At 34.5% G+C, this 12,973-nt stretch overlaps 1 pseudogene; it reads right to left on the bottom strand.

The window, feature by feature from the left end:
• Positions 1–12,586: 12,586 nt before the first annotated feature.
• On the bottom strand, positions 12,587–12,753 carry LOC126766931 (small nucleolar RNA U3; annotated as a pseudogene).
• Between the last annotated feature and the right edge of the window lie 220 nt (positions 12,754–12,973).

Below are 12,973 nucleotides of genomic sequence, written 5' to 3'. Positions count from 1 at the left end.
ATACAACATAGATTTGCATATGTTGCCGAAAATACTCACGAAGAGATCACCAGTTTACACTTGGAGAAATTGGGCATACGACCTGAAAAAGTCCCGTGATTAAGTTCGAAACACTTGGACTTAAGAATGGCATAATATGGGCATTACGGCATGAATACTGACAACCTAATTATATTAATTGTTTGTGCAGTCATCGTTACACTAGTCCTACAACGCAACTGTAATTCAGTAAGGCACTAAGGCACTCATTTCCGCTAGGAAGATATATCTTACGAAATTAATTATTAATATTAAAAATTTAGATTGTATACAATAAAAATTGGAAATATATTAGAAAAATTATTACGAGTTCGATCCGCAAATCTTGTAAAGAAAAATGTAATTAATATGCCCAAGATTTCTAAATACTTGAATTATTTTGAAGTGTAAACACTTCAACGTGGGCAGGTGTTCAGATTTCTGAACAGTTCTTAACGGCTACAATTGTAAATGAGATATTTTTGTAAATCTGTGTAGAAACAGATATCATATTTCAAATATTTATATGCATTATCGCTAAAATATAAAAACATAGTCCTAAATATAAATATGTATGTACAAATACCCATTGCAATGCTACATGGTATGGGGTTGTTTTCAAGTGCATATGCACATTTGTATTCAATTGCCTAAATGCATATCTTAGGTCAATATGTTATCGTAAGTAAATACATATCTTTGTTTGTTAATTGTTGAGTGCATACGTATTGCATATAAATGTATGTATGTATCTCTATGCGTTTGTTTATGTATTTACTTTGTACTGCCTCAACACTGGCGAAGATAAGCCTGCTAAACTATTAAAGGATAAGAAAAACGTATGTATGCCACGACATTTATGCTTAAGATATATGTACATACTTCCGTATGTACAGTAGATTAGTATTAAGATATGTGTATGCACTCTGCATGTGGTGCATACATGAATTAGGATAAGGAATTTTATAAATAAAGGTGCTCTGGGCAACCAGAGCTGAGTACAATTTTTATAACCGAACCCTTCGCGTTATTACTTAACAGTCACGCAAAAATATAATTGCAACCCTGTTGTAGTTGCCATTTTACATAAAGACATATTACGTCGTTAAATTGTTGAGGAAGATAAGTTTTAAATGGATTTTATTATTTCTATTTAAATTTTAAAGATTTCTTACAGTTTTTTTTTCTTAAAAGAAATTGCGCCAATTCACAATAGCCATGCTTAATAGTCATTCACAACAAATTGACCGAATTAGTCATTAATATATCACTAGATTCTGCAATGGGCGCTCTCGTGCTCTTGTATATTTCGGTATAGTATTTTTGCAATCTGCAATCTTGCAAGAGCAAGAGAATACCCCTTATAATTCTTTAATATTCCTAAAAATCCAAAAGCAGCAAATTTCAATAAAATTAAAAAAGTAAAGTGTGTTTGTGACTTACTAAATATGCCTCCAATTATTAGGCGGTGCGAAGTTCGCCGGGTCAGCTAGTATAAGTTAAGGTAACTGGCGTTGCCAACATGGCTTTTGCTGGTCCTAACATGAGTGTTTGCGTTCCACCTCCTATTGAGTTGCTTTCAAACTCACACTCAAATGCTTTAATAATGCTCATATTATTATAATATGTTAAGAGCGCGCCTAGCAATAACAACAGGCGCTTAGTGACAACAACATACTAATAGCGGGATTCTGTAACCAGTCTCTAGTCTCTATTTGAGACATTTTGAGGCAAAGTCTCAATTTGAGACTAGTTACTATTCACTAAACAGTCTCTAGCGTTAGTCTCAAAGTATTGAGACCTGGTAGTTAGCAGGTCACAAAACTAAAAAAAAGAACTTTTGTCTGCCATTTTGAATATACTGAATAGAGATCATCATAGATATTAATCGATTGTCGTTTCTTTATATTTTGTAAGCAACTCAAACACGAAAAGGTTAAAAATAAATCAATTTTACATAAATTTCGTAAATATTATGACACAAAGTCATCATATATTTTTATTTTCTTTGATAATTATGTTTTTTGACTATGTTATAGAAAATTTAATATTTGTTATCGACATATTTATTTTCATTCAATTGTAAAAACATCTCTGAATAATGAAATGTAATAGATTTTGTGACTGTCACTTACAGAATAGCAATATCATCTCAAGTCTCAAAAATTGTCTCTAACTTAAAATCTCAAATTTAGAGACTTGAGACTGTCTCAAGTTACAGAATCGCACGGTAAATATACGTATGTACCTCTGCAAACCACGCCTTGACCTCAAAATGGATACATTAATACATGTTTCAATTAACAAAATGTATACATCAATAAATATTCTCACTTGTTTTTTTCACTGAAACAACTGACGCTGCGACAAAAATCACATATACATACACGCCGCCATGCCGTGTCCATCACTAGCTCGCTGGCTATAGTGTATGGTGAGTCTAAAAATGCGATATTGACTCTTAGAGTCAAAAATACAAATTTTTTCTTTGGGGGATATGAAAATGGATGTTTAAAGTATGTTTTGTAAAATTTTCACTGTAATTGTAGGCCTAGAAAGCATAAAAAATTTCAATTGTTTAAACAATTGTTATTAACAAATTACTTAAATTTCGAATATTTCACGTTTAATAATTTTAAAATAAAGTAAATACAGTTTTCGATATTCAAAAAAAATTTCATTCGTTTATAGCAAACAGGTCCTGAGATATGCATTTTTTCTTAAAATGTTGCTAAATTAGTAAAAATTGAATATAAAAAAACGGCGCAGAATTTTGAAAAACTATTTAAAGAGTTTTTTCATCTTGATATAAGCTATCGAATTTCAGAAATGTCATTAGATTTCTAAAAATGAAGAAAAAACATTGATCAAGTTGACGTGGTTTGACTCTATGGAAATAGACCATAATACGTCTTATCATCATAGGCGCCACGTGCCTCAAAATGCATTTAGTCCTCATCACCGACAAAATAAAAGTAGTCTACAAACACAACAATTAGCACGAAATATGCAGTCGCATCAGCCCCTTCCTATTCAATCTGTGGTACCTAAGCGGTTTCGCGAGCAATCTTTCTCAAATCAAACCCCCCTAAATAAAATGCAAAAAGTCAATTTTATGACCGAAACAGAAAATCCGAAGGATGTAGAATTCAAAAGGTATAGTGACGATTATTTTCAAGGCGGCAGTCAAACAAATTATGATATTGATGTTGCTAACTACGATTTGAATATCGATAATGAACAAGTCGAGGAAATTAATTTTTTAAACTAAAATCGCTCCTACCGTTTATAACTAAAACTTCCACAAGCGGTCAGGAGCTACGGATTTTAGTCGATACCGGCACTTCTAAAAACTATATAAAAAATTTTTCATTTCTACATGGCATTAAGGACATTGATAGACCTTTCAAACTGAAATCCATAAATGGTACGAATTGATAAATAAAAAATGTCTGATGAATGTTATTAATCATACCTCTACGTTTTACTTACTTCCTAATTTAAATACGTTTGATGGTATCATTGGATACGATTTTCTTAAAGAAATCGAGGCAAATATCAATACAGAAAAAGGGTTCCTATTTTACTGTAATGGAAAAGAAAAACTGAAACATCTTTCATGTAGTCAAAGCAACATTATAACAATAGAAGACGACTCTGCCCCTCCTCACATGAAATCTCAATTTTCTGATATAATTAGTAGGCATATGAATGCGTTTGCCGATCCAAACGTAGCATTACCATTTAACACTAACGAGAAGGCTAGAATTCGTGCTCAAACAAATGACCCAATTTATAGCAAAAGCTATCCATATTCAATTTCCGTTGCGCCGTTCATTAACAGCGAAATTAAGAAACTTCTCAACAATGGTATAATAAGTGAATCAAGTTCTCCATATAATTCACCGGTCCATGTTGTGTCTAAAAAAGGTTTAGACGAAAGTGGAAACCCGAAGTTACGTTTAGTAATTGATTATAGAAAACTTAACGAAAAGACAATTTCAGATCGTTACCCAATACCGGACACAACTGTAATTTTATCTAATTTAGGAAACTCTAAGTATTTCACCACGTTAGATTTAAAATCTGGCTTTCATCAGATTGTAATGCGTGCAGAGGATAGCAAGAAGACCGCTTTTAGCATTAACAACGGAAAATACGAATTTTGTAGGCTTCCTTTCGGTTTAAAAAATGCTCCAAGCATTTTCCAAAGAGCAATAGATGATATTCTACGCGAAGACATCGGAAAATGTTGTCACGTTTACATAGATGACATCATTATTTATTCACCGGATGAAAAATCACATTTGGAGAGCATAGAAAAGGTTTTGAGCAAATTAGAAAAATCAGGAATGAGAGTTTCAACAGAAAAATCTAAGTTTTTCAAAACCGAAGTTGAGTTTTTAGGCTTTGTAGTCTCAGAAAAGGGTATTAAAACCAGTCCAGATAAAGTAAATGATATTCTGAATTATAAACCTCCCACAACACTGAGAGCGCTGCTATCATTTCTAGGTTTATCCGGTTATTATCGTCGTTTTATGAAAAATTACGCGGACATGGTAAAGCCATTGACCAAACACCTTCGTGGTGAAAACGGTAATGTAGGAGCAAAAAAATCTAAAAATATTGAAATTATACTTGATCCTCAAGCATTAGACGCTTTTGAAAAAGTAAAGCGAGTTTTGGCCTCTGAAGATGTTCTTCTTTACTATCCTAACTACAATCGTCCCTTTGATGTTACCACTGACGCCTCATCAAACGCTTTAGGTGCGGTTCTATCACAAAATGGTCGTCCCATTACGATGATTTCAAGAACCCTTTCTGGCACCGAACAAAATTATGCCACGAACGAACGTGAACTTCTCGCTATCGTATGGGCTTTAAAAACGTTGCGACATTATCTCTATGGAGTCAAAAACATTAATATTTTTACCGACCACCAGCCCCTTATTTTCTCAATATCAGAAAAGAACACGAATAGTAAAATGAAGAGATGGCGTGCATTCGTAGAAGAATTTTCGCCAAATTTTCACTATAAGCCTGGTAAAGAGAATAAGGTAGCCGACGCACTTTCTAGGCAGTTCCTTAATAATCTAGAAGAGTCCATACGAGATGAAACCATACACAGTGAAGAGTCATCGACTAAAACCATTAAATCCGTTAAGCATCCAATTAATCAATTTAGGAATCAACTCATTCTATCTCAGTCAAGCACTTGCAGTATAAGCACCAAAATTTTGTTTCAGAAGCTTATTCGACACACTATATTTTTCGACACCATTGAAAAGCTTATTAGTTACCTAAAATCTGCAATCAATTATAACGCTACAAATGGAATTCACTGCGATCTACCTACTTTAGGGCAAATACAAGACCCTGTATTGTCCAAATTTCCAGGTGTAAAATTTGTTCATACCGAATTGATGGTAATCGATCTAACGAACAAAGATGACCAACTCGAAACAGTCGCTACTGAGCATAATCGAGCACACCGTTGCTTATCTGAAAATATCAGTCAAATTTCTAAAGAATATTAATTTCCAGACTTAAAAAAATTCCTAAAAACTACAATTGCGAATTGTAAAATTTGCTTGGAAAACAAATATCAACGTAAGCCACCTAACCCTGGCATTGGCGAAACGCCCATCCCAAACCTCCCAGGAGAAATTCTCCATATAGATATTTTTTTTACCAACAAGCAACATTTTTTAACATGCGTGGATAAATTTTCCAAATTTGCAATTGTAAAGCCCATATCATCAAGATCCACTCTAGATATAAAAGATGCTCTTCTGGAAGTTCTTTTAAAGTTTAACAACACAAAAACCATTGTTTCAGACAACGAAAAATCTTTTCATTCCAATTTAATAAAAACGTTGTTGAGAGATAACTATTCCATCAAACAATTTTTTATACCTACACTTCATAGTGAAAGCAACGGTCAAGTCGAAAGATTCCATTCGACGTTGCTTGAAATAGCTCGATGCATTAAGGAAGAGCAACAAATATATGAAACCATCGACTTGATTTTGCTAGCTACTCATAAATACAATCATAGTATTCACTCAGTCATAAAAGCTAAGCCCATTGATGTATTTCACAATTACCCACCCGAAAAATTTAATGATGTTAGGAAATTGTTATTACAAGCTCAAGAAAAACAAAGTTCGGGTGTCACCGAACATTTTATACTCTCGCATGGTAAAGTGATAATCGAGATTTCATTATCCGTCATTTACATATTTTTCAAATACCGTATTTGTGTAAAGTTTTATTCCGCTATCATCATTGGTTCCTAATGTTTATACTCGTATTATACAAAGAATTCAAAATAGCTTTATATTGGAAGAAGGCGTGGTTGTGAACCGATTTCAGCCATATTTCGTACATGTCATCAGGGTGTTAAGAAAACATTATATACCGAATTTCATTGAAATCGCTCCTGAGATATGCTTCTTGGTCCACAACCGCCCAAATTTTTAAAAAAAACAGCCTGGGGGCAGCTTCCTTCTGCCACTTCTTCCGTAAAATTTAGTGTTTCTGACGTTTTTTGTTAGTCGGTTAACGCACTTTTAGTGATTTTCAACATAACCTTTGTATGGGAGGTGGGCGTGATTATTATCCGATTTCTTCCATTTTTGAACTGTATATGGAAATACCTGAAGAAAACGACTCTGTAGAGTTTGGTTGACATAGCTATAATAGTTTCCGAGATATGTACAAAAAACTTAGTAGGGGGCGGGGCCACGCCCACTTTTCCAAAAAAATTACTTCCAAATATGTCCCTCCCTAATGCGATCCTTTGTGCCAAATTTTACTTTAATATCTTTATTTATGAATGACACTTTATAGGTTTTTTTGTGGGCTTTATTTTGCCCATCTTCGAACTTAATCTTATGGAGCCAAGGAATACACCAAGTTTCATCATGATATCTCGATTTTTACTCAAGTTACAGCTTGCACGGACGGACGGACATGACGGACGGACGGACGGACAGACGGACGGACAGACGGACGGAAGAAGACATAACTGTCGCCCTGATACACGGAAAAGACAATTTGACTCGTCGCCCACTTTGGTATATATAACCCTATATCTGACTCTTTTATACAAACAACCGTTATGTGAACAAAACTATAAAGTATAACTATAAAAGACTTAATACTGGTAAAACAACAAAAATGTACGAAGCTGGAGAAAGGGTATTTTTAAAAAGAAATAGGCGTTTGGGCAACAAGCTAGACAAAATTTTTATTGAAAAAGTTGTTGAAAGAGACCTTGGCACAGCAGTGATAATCGAAGGGAAAAAGATCCATGAATTATCTACCTGAAGATTTTTTTGTTTGTTTTTCTCATAAAAAACTTAATTTGAAAAAATAAATTTGAATTAAGACACAATACTTTTTTGATTTTGAATTATTACCTTGAGTTAAAAAAAAAAACAAATATTGTAAACTAGTTATAAGATACTAAAAATGTAAACAAAATATTTGCAAGCTAAGAAAACCATCATCGATTCGCAGAAGCAGAACTAATTGCATATTGAAACGAGGACGTTTCAAATTTAACAGAGGGAATAGTTAAGGTAACTGGCGTTGCCAACATCACTGTTGGTGGTCCTAACATGAGTGTTTGCGTTCCACCTCCTATTGAGTTCCTTTCAAACTCACACTCAAATACTTTAATAATGCTCATATTATTATAATATGTTAAGAGCGCGCTTAGCAATAACAACAGGCGCTTAGTGACAACAACATACTAAATATATGTATGTACCTCGGCAAACCACGCTTAGTGATAGCGCTTGGCTTGGGTGTCTGAATGCAGGGCAACAACGCATAACACTCACTTACAACAAGCTATTGCACCGCCAAAACTACCGTACGCCAAAGTAGCAACAAATCTCGCTTACTTTAGCATACGCTTGGTAACAACATACGTATTAGATGGGACACGCGTTTTGATAGCGCTTGGCTTGGACGGCTGCATGCAGAGCAACAACAGCATCGCCAAAGCACCAGGCACGCGAAAGCAGCCACAAACCTCGCCTACCTTAGCATATGCTTAGCAACAATTAGTAGAGGACCGCAAGGGAAGCGTTGCTCTGCTCAACGCACTAACTAACGCTGACAGAAGGTTAGTAAAGCGACATCGATGGACAATAGATTATTAAGTAATTAGCAACCAAGCGAGTAACATCGCCATAAAGTGTAAAAAATTGCATACATCCAAATAAATTAATAAAGGAAACCACATTGTCCTTTAATTAATAATCATAAACGCGTGGTGCGATTTCAACCAAACTTATACACTACGTAGGCAGTGGCCCATATATGGTTTATGTGAAGTTTGGTTGAAATCCGATAACGCATGTGTGTGCGGTGCGTATGTGAAGTGAGTGTGTTTTTGCCGCAGGCATTTTTTTGTACCGCATACAGCATTCGTTAGTATTGAACACATTTTGATCGTTTGTGTATTGGAGAGGAATACACGGAGTAATGCAAATAGCAATTTGTTATCATTTCTCTTTTCTCTTTGGACGTCATTTGTAATTACTCTTATCATAATCGATTTTTGAAAATATTAATTTCTTCGCATTTTTTGGTGAGTATTTTGATAAAAATGAATTAATTTTCGTTCTAATCATCGTTTTAATTTGAATATTTTGTTAAAAAAAATTAAAAAAAAAACAATGATTAATGAGATAAAAATCGATTGTTTTGCTAAACAAGTGTTCTGATTGTTACAAGTGCATCATATGATTTTGTGACATAATCTCAAATTTGATATTTTGTGAAAAAAATTAAAAAATTTAGTGAATTTTTTTGTTTAATGTCCGATCAGTGAGCTAAAGACTATTTTGATTTTTTGGCCAAATTTTAATTGAATTTTGTCACATTTTCAGCAGATTTTCGTGTCTTTTCGTCACTTTTTGGTGCTTTTCGAGTGCAGACGATCTCGAACGTTTCATTTTCGCTTCCGAACGGTAAGACAAAAATTATTTCGATTTTTTGGCCAATTTTTAATTGAATTTTGACACATTTTCAGCATATTTTTAACAATTTTCGTGTCTTTTCGTGACTTTTTGGTGCTTTTCGAGTCCAGAATTTGCTGGATTTCATCAATTTATTACTGAAGTTCTTTATTATCTTTAGTTTAGTTTCTTCTAAAAATGCCACGAAGAGCAAGTGCTGACATTGGACGAAGGTCGCGTAGAACGCAAAATAGATACGTGAATTGGAAACATTATTTCATGATCGTAATGATTTGATTAATACTTTTCGGACAGCACTTGATCAGATGCCGTCTGATGATCATAAAATCGTGATTCGTGCTGATAGAAGACCAATCGGAGAACACGAACGAAGATTTAATACACCTATAAATAATGAAGTTGCTGTGGTGATTGTCGGCGATGAGTTTCAATCACGTGACATTGTATTGCGTAGAAGAAATAATCAATTACAACGTGTTTGTGAAACACATCGCTCTTACGATGCCCTACAGTATCCAATTTTATTTTGTCGGGGTGAAGATGGATACTCTATTAATTTAAAAATGGTAGATCCCGCAAACCCACGTGAGTGTTTGTTGTGTTTAAATCTTCCAATTTTGTTTAACAAGAATTAGTATGAAATGATTTAAATTTCCATTTGTTTTTTTTTTCTCTTCAGAACGTGAAGTCAATTCTAGAACTATTATGCACATAGAATTATGATACGACAAAATCAGGCAAATCATATTCTGAAATGTCGGAGACTCTTTCATCAATATGTCGTAGACATGTATGCAAAGATAGAAACAGATCGTTTGAACTTTATTCGATTCAATCAACGGAAGTTCCGATTAGAAGGGTATATACATCTCCGCGATGCAATCAATAATAATGGAAATGTTGAAAGTGTTGGACAAGTTGTTATTTTACCAGCAAGTTACACAGGCAGTCCAAGGCACATGCATGAATATGCACAAGATGCCATTTGCTATGTTCGTTTGTATGGTCGACCAGATTTGTTTATTACATTTACATGTAATCCACAATGGGACGAAATCAAGCAATATTTATATGAAAGGCAATCTTCTACAGACCGTCACGACATAACTTCACGAGTATTTAGACAGAAGCTGAAGTCATTGATGGATTTTATTGTTAAACATCAAGGTTTCGGCGATGTTCGATGTTGGATGTATTCGGTGGAATGGAAAATGGGCCCATATTTTGGTATGGTTAGTCAACAAAATAACAAGCGATCAAATAGATGACATCATCTCAGCAGAAATTCCTGATCAGGAAATCGATCCAGGTTTATTTGATGTTGTTACAAAAAGTATGATTCATGGACCATGTGGTGTTCTAAATATTATTTCGCCATGTACGAAAGATGGGAAATGCACGAAGCGGTATCCCAGAGATTTGATTTCCGAGACAATTAATGGAAATGATGTTTACGCATTGTATCGCCGACGCTCAACAGATGATAATGGCAAATCAATCAAGTCAGTAATCAAGATATTACTGTTGATAATAGGTGGGTTATATGTTATCAGTAGCAATGAGGCAGTTTGGAAATTATTATCGTTCCCAATTCATGATCGAAATCCGGCAGTTATTTATTTAACAAAAATAAAAAGAGTCGAGTTGCGTATGAGAAGCCGAAGACGAGAACGAAATTTTGGTGTCTGCAGTATTTTTATAAATTTATTGTAAAACTGTCATTTCTTTCCAAATCGTTTATTTCATTATATTGAAACAATTAATGTTAACAAATTTCTAATTAAACTAAATAAACCTTAAATACTGACCTAGCTTAACTCATTTGTGCGGCTTGTGGTGGAATCCTACAAAATATATGACTCAACCATAAGACTAGAGTGTTAGAAGTGTATGTGAATCATGAATCGATTGTGCTAGAAGTGCAGAAGTATTGAGGGAGGGTGGCAGATGTTGCAATAAATAAAGCAAGCGACGGCTGATACAAAAATTGGCATAGTACCACGAAACGACGTTATATTTTGAAATCAGATGCGACAAAACTACAAAAATGTCCAAGCTAAGTGACTTTGTGAATGTTCGCGAAAATCTACGCAAAAGCCGAAAAAAATGTATAAGTATTAGCTTTACATAAATACATATGTATTCGAATGTAAGGTGATAGAAAGAATCGACAGCGCTTGCGTGAGTTTGAAGGGTTCATTTTTGATGAGTGCGACGGCGCGTACACAAAAAAACTTGCGTACATTAAACAAAATTTAGCGAAATCGATCTCAACTTCCATTTGCTTTGTGCTTTGCTTAAATTAAAAATCAATAATATAGTCGATCACATTTTCAAAATCTTCGAAAGGAAATTTACTTGCCGCAGACAAGGACGACGATGATAACGAAAACGACAATAACGAAGAAGACGACGAAAGCGAAGATGGCGATGAAAACAACGACGACGAGATGAAAATAAGAGCAATAAAAACAAAGACGAAGGCTTTGAAAGTTGTTATTGCGAGGTCAACGTGGCCAGCTTGGTAGCAATAACGCACAAGAAGGAGTAAGACAAGTGTATGTGCAACAGCCAAGGTTTGCAGTAAGCTTTCGTGACATTGAAGACACAATAAGGCCGTATGATGCTAGCGAAAAATTTCCAATACAAAATTGGATAAACGAATTCGAAGAAGTAGCAGCACTCATGCAGTGGGATGATTTTCAAAAGCTCATTTATGCAAAGAAGTCAATGAAAGGTTTAGCAAAAACTTTTATAAATAGTGAGAGAGGGTTTAAATACGTGGGGTAGGCTAAAAGCACTGAGTGAAGAATTTGAATCAACAGTCAACAGTGCAGAAGTTCATAAACAATTGACTGATAGGAAAATGAAAGAAAAAGAAAGTGTGCACGAATATTTTCTACAAATGAAGGAACTAGCTTCCCTTGCAAGTATCGACGAAAGCTCGCTAATATCTTATGTTATTGACGGAATTCGAGATTTGAGTGTAAATAAAGCAATATTGTACGGTACGGAAAATATAAAACAATTCAAAGAAAAGCTCAAGTGTTATGAAAGGTGCGTGAAGTCCCTACGCGCGGATGAAGTTATACTTCTTAGTGATATTCAAGAAATGCATATCATTTTGAAAGAAAACTAGAAAACTTAATTCACATTTTATAAATTTATTATAATTTATTATCTCCCCGAGCATGCCTTTGCTAACAAGTCGTCTTTTCGCGACGATGGCAAAAGCTAAAAATCATAAATTGCACAACTTTCTGGTGCTTCTCGCAAAAATCTGCGTCGATATGTATTCGCGATCATACGTATACATACATACATATTTACGCATGTTTGTAGGCGAAGCTGCTACAGCGGCAAGGGGTGACAATCGGCGGCCATTACTTTACTTATGCCATAGAAATTCTATTGCTACGAATATGGAAATGACAACGAAATAATGCAAATATGCATATTTCTAAATGTCATTAATTTCTTTGAAGAAATGAATGATCCTGAGAAGTATAGTCTTAACTTTTCAACGGCCAACGCAGAGCGTTTCAACCAAAAGGAATTCATTCATTAAAATCACCACTCAGAAGTCATTTCTTCCGTTGTAAGACAGAATTAGAAATGAACTTCTTAACCTCACGCTGTCAGATAAAACAAAAATACTTCGTCATCGTGGGTCGATTTACAAAAAATGTAAATGAAGACCGTACTTTACAGGATCATTTCTGTAGTGAAGTATAGTCCAAGAATGATAGAATACAAGATTACGACACTAGCTTACAGTTAGTTTTTTTCGGTTTAGCTCTTGACAATTCTTGCAAAAACAAATACATTGTTCAACAATTTCTTGACGTAACAGTTTTGCGTTGAGAAGAACAAGCATAGAAATGCATACAAATTGTAAACGAAAAGTGAACACTTTTTGAAATTCCCAAAATAATATTAATTCATTCGTCTTTGCAGGA

This window comes from Bactrocera neohumeralis, unplaced genomic scaffold (genome assembly GCF_024586455.1).
Source record: "Bactrocera neohumeralis isolate Rockhampton unplaced genomic scaffold, APGP_CSIRO_Bneo_wtdbg2-racon-allhic-juicebox.fasta_v2 ctg3105, whole genome shotgun sequence".
In the NCBI taxonomy this organism is placed as follows: domain Eukaryota; kingdom Metazoa; phylum Arthropoda; class Insecta; order Diptera; family Tephritidae; genus Bactrocera; species Bactrocera neohumeralis.
This window is presented reverse-complemented; position numbering and strand designations above follow the sequence as displayed.